Source organism: Ascaphus truei, chromosome 5 (assembly GCF_040206685.1).
Source record: "Ascaphus truei isolate aAscTru1 chromosome 5, aAscTru1.hap1, whole genome shotgun sequence".
NCBI lineage: Eukaryota > Metazoa > Chordata > Amphibia > Anura > Ascaphidae > Ascaphus > Ascaphus truei.
In genome coordinates, this window is record NC_134487.1 from 250,954,830 (window position 1) to 250,968,765 (window position 13,936).

Consider the following 13,936-nt stretch of genomic DNA (forward strand, 5'->3'; position numbering starts at 1 on the left):
CTTTCTGACTTGTTCAGATTGTTATTAAATCTGCCTTCACTTTTCACTAAATTTTCAAAATCTGATTGTATCAGCTGGGAAAAAACATCTAGATTGTTACCTTCACATGTTTTGGATAAAAAGTAGAGGGCATTTTGAGACCAGAATGAATTAATACTGGTGCTATTTGTGAAGTTTCAGGTTTGTTAGTCACAATGATTTCTTTCTCTAAATTATCAGTGGTCCTCAATTCTACTTCTTTTAATCTAAAGAATCTTTTTATAGTGAGCTTCCTTAAAAATCTCTGTGCATCTAAAAAGAGGCCGGAATTACTTGGACCTACAGTAGGGGCAAATTTTAAGCCTTTTGAGATCAATGATTTTTCTGAATCTGAAAGTACTTTAGAACTGAGGTTAAAAATGTTATTTCCTAATTCTTTCTTTTTTTGAGGCATTTCTTTTTCTCTTCCTCTTCCCCTTTTTTCTTCGGTTCTTGTTCTTTTCCTTTCTGATGAGGGGTCCCTCTTCGTCAGAGGAGCATAGCGATTTGCTCCCTGAAGAGAAGTGGACCCCCCTCCCCTAAAAAATCCCTCTTATTACCATTTTTTGGGCCAATTTTAGTGAACAATTTATCTTTTTGAGCTTCTCTTTGCTCTTTTCTAGTGGTCACTATTTCTACCTCAGAGTCTCAAAATGCCCTCTACTTTTTATCCAAAACATGTGAAGGGTAACAATCTAGATGTTTTTTCCCAGCTGATACAATCAGATTTTGAAAATTTAGTGAAAAGTGAAGGCAGATTTAATAACAATCTGAACAAGTCAGAAAGAAATGCTCTGAAAACCTTACAACAAGATACATCAATAGTCATAAAACAAGCCGACAAAGGAGGTGGAGTGGCTATCTTAGATAGAACTGACTATATTGCTGAATCCAAAAGGATTTTGGGAGACAGTAATACATACTTACCCCTCACAAAAGATCCCACGTTAGATTTTTTAAAAGAGCTAAAGAATCTTTTGCATAAAGGCAAAATGGAGGAGGTAATAAATATAGAGGAATACAATTATTTGTATAGAACTAACCCTATCAAACCAATATTTTATTACCTCCCCAAATTGCACAAGAGTACTATTAACCCTCCGGGGAGGCCTATAATAGCAGGCATAGACTCTTTAACGTCTCATCTATCCGCATATATCGATATATACCTGCAGAAGTGTGTTGCGAAACTTCCTTCCTACCTAAAAGACACGACAGACATCTTACGTGTGCTTGACAATCAGGTGTGGGAGGAAGGATGTTTTCTGGTAACTTGTGACATAAAGTCACTGTATACCTGTATTAACCATAGAGATGGGCATGAAGCAGTAGACAGAGTATTATCACAAGACCCTGATATGCCAAACGAACAGGCAAATTTCATACTTGATGGAATAAAATTCATCTTAGAGCATAATTACTTTATGTTTGAGGGACTTATTATCTGCAAAAGTGCGGTACCGCCATGGGCACAAAATTTGCACCCAGCTATGCAAACCTCCTTATGGGAGCATGGGAGGAAGACCATATTTGGTCCATTGCAGAGCTGGGTGTGAATTTGTGCCTATGGCGCAGATATATAGATGACATTATATTCATTTGGAAGGGAGATGAGGAAGGATTAAAACAGTGTACCCATTATCTAAACGATAATCTATTAAATTTGGTGTTTACATGTGACTATAGTCAAGAAAAAGTGGATTTTCTAGATCTAACGATCTACATTGAAGATGGGTTAATTAAAACCAAGACCTTCTTCAAAAGTGTAGATACAAATAACTACATATCCACTAAGAGCTGCCACCATCCCAAATGGCTAGAGAATGTCCCATATGGACAAATAAGGCGGGTAAAGAGGAATTGTTCTGAGGTAAAAAAAAATCGCACCCAATCAGCTCTTTTACAAGACAGGTTCAGAGAGAAAGACTATGATGATAGAACTATCCAACATGCCATAACAAAAGTAGAGGGTTTAGATAGAAAAGATCTATTATATAACAGCAAAAAGACAGGTTTGAAAAAGAATTTTGAATTTTCATTTCTAACCAATTATAATAGACAGTCTGACAAAATCTCAAAAATAATCCATAGACATTGGCATATTGTTAAAAATGACCCTGTACTTGGGGAAATTGTTCCTGAAAAACCTACTGTTATTTTCAAACGAGCAAAAGCACTTAAAGACAATTTGGCCCCTAGTGCATTGCCAAAAACGACTGGTGATGGTAAAAGATGGTTGACAAAAACACAAGGTTTTCTTGGCTGTACCACGTGTAGGGCTTGTAAACATAGAGCAGAGGATAAATTCAGTTTTACATCTAATGTTACGGGTCAACGGTTTCATATTAAACAAATTTTAACATGTAAATCAGACTATGTTGTATACCTTATACACTGTCCCTGTGGATTACAATATGTAGGCCAAACATCTAGAACAGTCAAAACACGCATTCTAGAACATATTGGGAATGTAAGGAGAGGGCTTACTACACATCATCTGTCAAATCATTTTATACAAAAGCACAATGGTGATACATCAGGCCTCAAATTTACAGTATTGGAACAAGTATTACCACACTGGAGAGGTGGGGACAGGGGCGTTGCTTTAAGAAAGAGAGAGAGCTTCTGGACCTTTATACTAAAATCACTTGTACCTTTGGGTTTAAACATAGATTTTGATCTAAACGCTTTTTTGTGAGCTATGTAATATTTTGTTTGAAATATCCTGCTCCTGATATGCTTAATCAGTGCAAACAAGAACATTTGTAATGTGCAAATGTTGTGTTATAATCTGTGTACTAATTAAATCTTTCTTGTTCTTGTCTTTGAGATACATCAATCGTCAACCTCAATAAGATTAGGGAAACAAATGGGGACAAAATTGTGTTTCATTAATTTAATATAGCATATGTATTTTATGTATTTTATGTGAAATACTTTTCATTGCTGCAACAGTTTAGATTTTCTGTTGTATTGAGAAGTATATATTTTATCAGTTATGTTTTATGAAATTTTTATTAGCTATGTTTATTAAAGACAATATAGGCTGTATTTTAATTTATTTGTATAACACTGCTGTGATACCTCTTTAATAAGTGGGAGAGCTTATGTGGCTGATTACCTAATTATTTAGAGATGTGACATTTTGACCAATAGGAGGAAAGGTCATTATTAGTCAGAAGGGTATATAAAGTATCCGAATTGGGGTTAGAGTTACTCCTGACGAAGCCGTCATCACGCACGGCGAAACGCATAGAGCGTAACCCCCAGTGTTAGATCCAGAGGGAGAGACTGCTGTGAAGCTCCGGTGGCGTCTTCCATACGAGTTGCGAAAACCGGATGTGACGTATCGGCTCCAGTTGAGAGAACCGGATGTGACGTATCGGCTCCAGCAGCACAGGTCGGAGGTCGAGGATCGGTGGATGCGGCAGCAGTGTGCGGGGATTCCGAGAACGCGACTCGGCAAAACATCTTTACCATACACCAATGCTGTTTAACATCTGATATCTCGTAAGCCTCCAATTTTATCACTGTCGGATAAAAGTTTGGCATTTTATCTTTTGACTCTGTGTCTCTGTCCTGGATGCATTTTCCTCCTGATTTTGCTCCTTATCGCTAGTCTATGGTTGCAGTGTTACCATCTAGCGCTTTCTGCTCTTGAGAGAGATCTGCCATTTAAGTGTATTTTTACTACTACGTTTTGCACTATGGTTGTATTTATTTTTTTCCTATAGGTAATGATGCTCCCCTGACTTCATCTATATTGTGCTCTCTTGTGGACAATTGAAACAGTCCTATCAGGGTTTGAGTTTTTGCCTATAGCACTCATTGCACTTATTTTGATTGTATTTTACTATCACTATATTCACTGCATGTTTGTTTATTAGTGTTGAGCGCCATCTAATGTCTTTTGTGTATACTAAACGCTTAGACTGTTTTTATATATTTTTTGAAAAAATATATATATATTTATTTATTTTTTTGTAATTTTCTTTCATGTACACTGGCGACACACTTTATTCGAGCTCGGCTAGTCCCACGAATTCGGATATACTCAGGTGTATTGAGGTTTGTGACTGTTTTCTGCCCGAGTGCATTGCGTTATTTTCCAGGCAGGGATTGAAGCATTTTATTCCCGCTGGCTGCAATACTGCACAGTATATATATATACTGCATTACAATTCATGAATTTATGCCATCTGGTAGACACGCGAAGCATTGCAGCCTATTAAATCCTAATCATTATCATTTAACAGATCAGCCGCCCGTCAGCCAGGCATGAACCATGGCTGGGAAGGCAAACGCAACTGGGCTTGTCTGAGGTGAGGAGCGGCGCATTCCAGGTATCTGCCAGGTACATACTGGGTATTTGCTCGAATAAAGTGTGTCGCAGCAGTAGTTTTGGCTGCTGCACTTAAAGCCAAGCGGTTGGCTAATGACGATTATACGATTCTATTTGACGATCTAGAATGGCGAGGTGGAAAACCGGTCGCCGCTGGTGCGTATTTATATAAAAACGAATGCAGATACTTTTTTTAACTTTTAAAGTCGCCTGTGTACATGAATAACCGCTTGTATGCGGGCTTTTATGTCGTACAGAACAAACCAAGGCGGGTATGGAAAACGATGTACGCGCTGTCAAACATTCCACCAAACAACACAACCCTGAACCGTCCATAATGACAAATCAAAAACGGGGTATGTATGACAATGTATCGATGTTATATTTAAAACTAACACTATAGACAAGTTTTGAACTTATTTAAAACTTTATAGATTACGGATGTAATTATATATCTAAGGGGGCTTAGAGAGTGTTTCTATTCATTTTATAACACATTTTTATAGCCAACAATAGGGGCATGCAGCCACAATAATTGTGTAGCTATTTTTTTTTTTAAATTTTAAATGCTGCTGTCTATTATAAAACTTTTTAATACTGAGGACATTGTTCACAGCTTCAAAAATGCACCGGCACCAAAGCGTTAGAAAACAAAAAGTCGCCGCTGAAATGCAAATCCAGAACAAGAAACCACGGACCCCATAACCTGAAAAGTCTGGTGAGTGTATTGTGTTGTTGAGCCATTCAAGCAGCTAAATACATGGTATTGTGTAATCTAGTACTACCATAGATCCTCAAGCTGTCCGGACTTTAATCTATTAATGAAATGAGCTGACAGTTTTTTTGTTGTTGATGTTTTTAGCCTCAAAGAAGACCGAAAGACAAACCGCTAGACGTATTCCTGGCAACTGTAACCCAACACACGACAATGAGCAACCCAACACATCTAAAGTGTCGTACGGCATAAAGCGAACAACAACAACGGTTACTGTTACAATCGAACCACCCCCTGCCACAATGTTGAACTCCCCAGCAGCTCCGGCTGATATCATTTCTCGTGCCACCAGCGGTGAGTCAGCACGCATAAATACAACACCTGTATCAGGCCGGCAACAAGCCAAGTTGGAAAATATACTGCGTAGAATTGACTTTGGCAGACGCCCCGTGTAAATGACCCTGCTGTTGCACAGCCAACAAGTAAAAAACGAAGGGTTCCTTTACAGGACATTACACCTGTCACAAACAGTAAAAGCCAATGGTTTCCTTTACAGGACATCACAAATGTCACAAACAATGATCATGGGGCACAGAAAGGTCTGTCAGTTAACTGCACGACGATTAATGACATTGATACACCACATTATTGGCGATGGTTCTTCAATCACTTTGTTTTTTGGATAGATTTAAATCGGCTTATAGAAAATGTAATAAGTGACTTGAAAACATTGATATTTGTGAAGGAGCATGAACGCGAATTAGAGCGCTTGAAAGCCTTGTTATTAACGTTTCTCCGTTCAAGCGAGACATTTCACAAGGGTTTAATGCTGCTAAAGGGTGATTTAAGTGCCAACAACCAAAACATAAAACACGACGTAATAATAACAACACCGCGTACTGACAATGCACACCCGAATGCCACGACAACGATGTGTATAGAAGACGAATCTGACATTGAGAGACGGGGGTGCGCTGAATATATTTTTTGGGGGGATGTAAAGATATCTATCAACGCATTCATGCGTGAACTGTATTCACATTGTTGGGTGCCTCAGGTCGAACGCAATATGTGTATGGAGCCGGCGTTCAAACTAAAACTTGAACGTTTAACGACTCTATTTAGCGCCGGGGCCCAATTACTAACCAATTCATGACTAAATATGGTGGGCCGTGGCTTAGATCAACAACCCACGTTAAACAGAAACACGCAGAGCAGTCAGCAGGTAAATTATGTTGTAGACACCACCCCAGAACACATGCAAGAAAGCTCATTAACGCCCGTTAGTACATGTGATTTATTGGCCACCGTTATGAGCCCCAACTTAATTGCGGTCGAACAGCCCCAGAGGGGTATACTGCCATTAATTTCTGTACAGTCAGAGCCACCTGTAAATGAATTTAATGTTGAAAGACCTGTACTGCCGGTTGAAAATAGTGTTGAAATACATACACCACTGATAATACAACCACCTAATGATGCGGTGGATCATTCTGTATTTTTGGAACGTGTAGCGCAGTACCAAAGAGTACGACAAAATTTTAATGCTGTGGAACATTTTTAACATTTTCAATTTGTAAATCTTGATCGAATAACATCATTTTCAGTGGCATTACAGGCGGTACATGGATTCTATACAGTGTACATTGAATAGACTACTGCCCGACATAGGACCCCATGACATGGTGCAATTACGCCTAGACGGTGACACGTTAAATAGAGCTTTATAGTCTATTAAACGCTCTAAGGACACCTTAAGCGCTGAGACGTTTTTGGAACATGTGGCAAACATGTTACAAAGCAACGCTGAGGTTCTTGGTGACGGTACTTTAAGACTATTGGTCATAACTGTTAAGAACAGAGTTGGTGGTGTGATGCACCGTAGACGCATTAATTCAACGCCTTACAGTCGCATAGTAATCAAAAAAAGACAATTACTCTTTGACTTAAATAACGACAGCCATAACTTGTGTCTAGCAGCCAGTCTTTGTGCCCTGTTAGAAAAGAGAGATACAGCTGATGCGGTGTTACTGGAGAAAGCACGTTTGATACATCGCACCCTGGGTATTCCTGATGATCGTCTAGTCAGTTTTAGCGACATACCCGACTTTGAAAAACACTTGAATGTAACCATTAAAGTGTTCTACCACAATCGTGGCGAATGGCAGTTTTTTAATACAAGTGAGCCCTGCAAAGAGCGGGTTTTATTTATATACCATGAAGACACCCATTACTTTCGTGTAAAAAAATAAACGCTTTCATCGGTGCCAATTACTTTTGCGATTTTTGTCATACTCCATTCGCTCACAAAAATAACCATTCATGCCGCTATTTTTGCCGATCGTGCCACAGACAGAATTGTGTTGAGGTCATAGCAGACATGCCTAGGTGCCCTATGTGTCGGGCATTTTTTCGTTCACAGGATTGTTTGAGTGAGCACAAGAAATTAGCCCAAGCTGCTAAAATAGATTGTAAGTGCAAGAAATACTGCGACAGTTGCGGTCGCTACACGGATGACGATCATGAGGAATGCATGCTTACATCGTCAGTTTTGACAATCACCTGTGCTACATGCGCCCATACAAACCACAGGTCCTCACTGACAACTACATTTTTTATGACTTTGAGTGCATGCAGGAGACGGGTGTACACATACGAAATTATGTCTATGCCATGCCTTTAAGGGATGATGAAGAAAAAGTCATGCCCATCCTTTAGATGGCACTGAGGTTTGGGAGTTCCAGGGTCCAGAGTGTTTGGATGATTTTGTAAAAAAATTCATAGACCGGCCCTTTAGGGGGTACACTTTCATTGCACATAATGCCGGCCGTTACGATTCCTATTTTGTGGTGCAACAGCTGCTTAAAGAGAAGATAAAAATAGAATTACTAGCACAAGGCGGTAAATTATTATGTGTAACAATACCTGATCTGAATATCAGATTTATCGACTCTTTAAATTTCCTCCCCATGAAACTCAGCAAGTTGCTACAGGCCCTGGGGTTTACAGGCAGTAAAGGACATTTCCCACACTTTTTTAACACTGTACAGAATCAAAATTACAGCGGTTCTATGCCCTCTATAGAGCATTACGGTCCCCAGTACATGATGGCCGACGAGAAAACGGGATTCATGACATGGTATGAAGCGAACAAACATTGTGATTTCAACTTTCAGGCTGAGCTTAAAAGCTATTGCATTGAGGATGTAAAAATTTTGAAGAAAGCATGTATCTGCTTTAGAAACAGTGTCATAGAAATGACAGAGCATATGGTAATGAGCGACCGTGAGTCTCAGCTTGGTGAGGAAGATGTCTATAATGTGGACCCCTTTCAGCTGACAACCCTCGCCTCTGTGTGCATGGCTATGTTTCGGCTCAAATTTTTACCAAGTAACACCATCGCCATTGTACCCCCTGACAATTACAACATCACAAAAAACCGCTTCTCTACGCCCGCCACTCAGTGGCTACTGTATGTGTCTTACAAGGAGAATATAGTCATACAGCACGCTTTAAGGGGAGGTGAAAAGAAGGTGGGTAACTATTTTCTGGATGGTTATGCGGTGATTAATGGTGTTCAAACAGCCTTTGAATTCAACGGCTGCTTTTACCATGGCTGTCCCATGTGTTACAATGAAAAAGATACAAACACTGTTACATCTCTTACATATGGTCAATTGTACCACAAAACAGCCATCAAAACACATTTTCTAAAAACCAAATGTGGATATGCGGTGCGTGAGTTGTGGGAGCACGAGTGGAAACACATGTTAGAGATCGATACGGATCTAAAGACGTTTCTACTTAAAAGTGATTTTCCACAACCCATGAACCCCCATCATGCACTTTACGGCGGCCGCACAAATGCTATTAAGCTGTACCACAAAGCGGCGCCCGGTGAGAGTATACATTACTATGATTTTACCAGCTTGTATCCTTTTATCAACAAAACCAAAATGTATCCCACCGGTCACCCTAAGATCATCTATGAGAATTTTTTTCTCTTTTGACAGGTACTTTGGGGTTGCTAAAGTTAAAGTCTATCTGCCTAGAGATTTATTTTTCCCCATCCTTCCTGTTAAAGTGAATGGCAAGCTCATGTTTCCGCTATGCAGCACATGCGCCGTCACCAACCAGACGACGCCTTGCTGTCATACGGATGAGGAGCACTCATTGACCGGTACGTGGTGTACAGTTGAAATTCAGGCCGTGTTGAAGAAAGGGTAACGGTTGTGTAAAATTTTTGAAATTTGGCACTTTGAACATTATACAGACAAATTGTTTGCTAAATACATTAAGGTGCACCTCAGGGACAAACAGGAGGCATCTGGATACCCCAGCTGGTGTACAGATGATGCCAAAAACAAAAATACATCAGCGAGTATTTTTCAAAAGAGGGTATACATTTACGCGCTGAAAAAATAGACATTAACCCTGCAAAAAGACAAATTTCTAAACTGTTTCTAAATTCTTTGTGGGGTAAATTCTGTCAAAAGACTAATTTACAAAATGCAAGTATTGTAACAAGCCCTGATGAACTTTTTGGTTACGCCTTTTCAACGCAATACGATGTGTCATCTTTAGACTTCCTAGATGATGACACGGCCATGGTTAGCTGGAAGTATACAAAGGAAGGATACACTGTAGGTCGTAATGTCAATATTTTTATTGCCTGTTTTACGACGGCCTATGCCCGTCTTGAACTGTACAATGTTTTGGACAAGCTACAAGAGAGGTGTCTCTACCATGACACTGACTTTGTCATTTTTGTTAGCAAAACAGGTGACTGGAATCCGCCTCTGGGTGACTACTTAGGGGAGCTGACTAGTGACCTACCGACTGGTACACACATTACAGAATTTGTTTCCGCCAGCCCCAAGACTTACGGTTACAAGCTTTGCACTGGTAAAACGTGTCTAAAAGTTAAAGGTATAACACTGAACGCTGCAAACGCTGAATTGATTAACTTTGACACTTTAAAAGATATTGTCCTGGACTACCCCTTACACTCTGATCCTGAAGATCAGAAAAAGATTGTGGTACTACAGGCGGGGATTGTCCGAAATAAACGTTACTGGCAGATTGAGACTCGTCCTCTACAGAAAACACAAAAGTGTGTGTAAACGAAACGACAGCTGACCAACGACTTCACAACCCTACCCTTTGTTTACTAATTATAAATCTGTAATGGATATCAGGCTTCAACATCCTTTCTCGTGCATTTTAGCCGGACCGTCAATTTCAGGGAAAAGCTATTTTGTTAAACAGATTTTTCAACATTCTAGCACTCAGTTGTCGCACTGGCCTGATAACATCGAATGGTTTTATGCTTGCTGGCAAAATCTTTATGATGAACTGTTAAGCACTATGCCCCACATTAGATTTATTGAGGGTATACCAGCTACATTTAATGACGATGCTCTTTTTCCCCCTGGTAAAGTGAATTTTACAATCGTTGATGACTTGATGGAAGCCGCCAGTGAGAGCTCTGAAATTGAAAAAGCATTCACCAAGTATGTGCATCACAGAAACCTCAGTATCATGTACCTCGTACAAAATGTTTTTTGCCAGGGTAAAAAAAGCAGAACCATAAATTTAAACACTAAATATATGGTTCTTTTTAAAAATCCTAGGGATAAATTACAAATTAACACCTTAGCGCGTAAAATGTATCCTGGTAAATCACACTTCTTTTTAGAGGCTTTTGAAGATGCCACACGTGTCCCCTATGGTTTTTTGTTAGTAGATTTAAGAGCCACGACCCCTGATGAGTACCGCTTAAGAGCCGGTATCTTTCCGCCTGACAACCCCACAGTCTATGTTTTAAAAAAAAAACAGTTCTAAAAAGAGATAATTATCTGTAAATTGTCATTACTTGTAGCCGCGCCGCCGTTGTAAACATGTCTAACCGACTACGCCGCAATTGGCATACTTTAAAAGCATTAATAAGGGCTTCACCAAAGCAAAGAAAAGTTATTCTGTGTTCAGCGTCTAATGATTTAGTCACCGCCATATGCGAGATAGCCCTCAATGCTCTAAAAGGTAAAATACCTTTATCAAAGCGGCAAATTGGCATACTTAAAAAGTGGCGTAAAATTATAAAAAAGCTGAGCGATAAAAAATTTACAATTGTAAAAAAGAAATGACTGGTGAAGCAGTCCGGCGGCTTTATTGGCACTCTTTTGGGTTTTGCTATACCTTTGCTGACTGGCCGTCTCACTAACCGCTAATGGAATATGCTGAGAAAATGTTCCTGGTCCCCAAACAAGATATGGACCGTTTACAGCGTCCCCCACAGCGAGAGGCCGACATACGTGAAGTTGTCATGCAATGCCTAGATACAGAAATTAACGCTATCTTAAACTGCAATAATTTATCAAGGGATGAAAAGATAAAAAGATACACTACTGTACTGCAGAAATACTTGGTACATGCTAAACAGAGCGAAGGGGAGAAGAGCTGCATAACACTTTTAATGCCTACTGATGAAACAGCCTCTCCCCCTTTACACTTACAGGATATTGTCTCAGCAGATACGCCTGACAATCTGATTCGTGAGGTTGTTACTAATGTGAACGTCTGCTTCAAGAAAAATGCAGAGTTATTGCTCAGTAAAATGTTTCAGGCTAAACATATTACAAGCTGGAATGACAAAGGGGAATTTATTTATAAAAATCAGGTTATACCAGGCTCTAATTTACTGGATTTGGTACGCGGTGTTACACAAAGTCACACTGTTACACAGCGTAAAATATCCCATGGTTGGAGTCCTTTTCTGTCTGCGATGGCTGAACTGAATATCCCCTCATTGGTTGAAGGTAATGCGACAAATAGAGAAATCCTGGATCGCTTAAAAATACGGGCCCACGATACAACATCCCCTCCTTCACCAACCCTTTTACCCCTTCAGAAAAGAACCTCTGATTTGCGTTACAATTCTTTAAGCGCCCCTGGTTTAACATCACCGCCGGGGTATTTACTAAACAAGAGGAGGGGTAGTCTATTAACGACTTCGGCTGACTGGTTGCAACTTTAAATAAACTGTTAATTTCTTTTCCCCACTGTAAATAAGACATTTATTGCAGTCCCTCTATACTATGTATCATACTAACCTAACGACTCTAGATGTATTTAGTCTATTAATGCCTTAACTGCCGTTTAATACTTTTTATTTTACTTGTAAATACGCCATGTAATTAATTCCTACTTGAAAATGTTGTATCTTTTAAAAATAAAATAAACAATTTTTGACTCTTATACAATTGTGCTTTTTTTTATTTTTTATTTATCCCTGTTGCGGCTAACACACATAAAGACTCTATACAAATAAAAAATATATAAAAAGATTATGTCTGGGGAGGGATTCGAACCCACGCGGACATACGTCCATTGGATCTTAAGTCCAACGCCTTAAACCACTCAGCCACCCTGACACATGATGGGTTTAGCCCCTTAAAGCATTATTCTGCCTGAATTTAAATAAAAATTGCTATGCCCTCTTTTCAATGTCTTTTGAAATTTTCTGACATGCGCACTGCGTTATTTCAAAATAAACATGTCCAGACTTGTCCGTATAAAAAAAAACATGTTTGGGCATGTCCCAAAAGCCTATAAACATGCCCGGACATGCCCCGCGTATGTATACGCCCCCTCCAATCTACATCAACAGTACGCACCAATCACAAAAAAAAGAATAAAAATACACATCATAATAAAAAATTGGCGCAGGGGAGAGTCAACCTCGTTTTTTTGAGCAGGGGGCGTCAACCGCGAGTTTTTGGCGCAGGGGGCATCAACCACAGTTTTTTGGGGCACGAGGCGTCAACCTCAAAAATTGGCGCAGGGGGCGGGGCCGGATACGGAAGGGGCGGGGCCGGATATGGAAGGGGCGGAACATGGGGACGGGTTTATGGCCAAAGGGGGCGGGGTTTAGGCCAAAATGGGGCATGGCACCTGTCAAAAAAAGTTTGACATAATGTATGCCTCCCTACTACTAACAATACAAATCCAGGGGAAAACAGATTTCCCCTAGAAGTGCAATGAAGATCGGCCGATCATCAAATAATTTAAATCAAACAGACAAGAAATAACCAAAATCAACATATAAACCAGATATAAGCAGTGGACAAAACAGGATTAAATAATACTGTGAACCAACTACCTAAATGGTATACATCCTAATGGAACCTAGCAGAAAAAATAAGCCAGGGTAATCTCATATAAAGTCCAGAAAATAAATAAACAGAATTAACCAATGTGAAAGAATATTTAACAAAAAAGCAGCAGAATATACAGAAGGAGAATAATATGAAAAAATAACTCCCAGGATGCCAAGGCTAGGTGTAGCAAATGTAAGCAAAGGCAAATATGTGATATACTAGCCATGAAGTTCCGTAATGCATAGTAATGTCCTGATACTTGCTTATAACTGCACGTAGCATGTAGAAGAAGGGGGAGGTCCAAAATTAGTGTAGACGTGAGGCAATACCGACCCCCGGCACTCTGATCCCAGGGTAAAGCAGACAACAGTGATGGAGACAGGACAGAGCAACGCCAGCAATCAGAGTACAGCTGGGGCAGCAGTCAGCACAGAATGACAGCAGACCACGACGATGTGGGTGGTATGTATGCTCCAACGGCCATTTTGCCGTAAGGCTTCATCCGGGAGCATAATTGTGTAGAGCCGATGAGCACTTTTTAAAGTGCTCAGATTTTCGCACCAAAACCAACACTCGTGCGTCGTCCAATCAGGAAAAATTCAGAGAAACATATTAAAGCTAATGTAGTCATTAAATACAGCTGGAATCATAGATCCCAGCTGGACTATCCATCTACACTCCTTCCTCAAAAGTAATTGTTCC

General features: G+C 39.8%; 1 non-coding gene across 1 annotated transcript; it reads right to left on the reverse strand.

Annotated features, from left to right (window-relative positions):
* Positions 1-12,424: 12,424 nt before the first annotated feature.
* On the reverse strand, positions 12,425-12,508 carry TRNAL-UAA (transfer RNA leucine (anticodon UAA)). The gene has a single exon. It is a non-coding gene; the product is annotated as a tRNA-Leu (tRNA).
* Between the last annotated feature and the right edge of the window lie 1,428 nt (positions 12,509-13,936).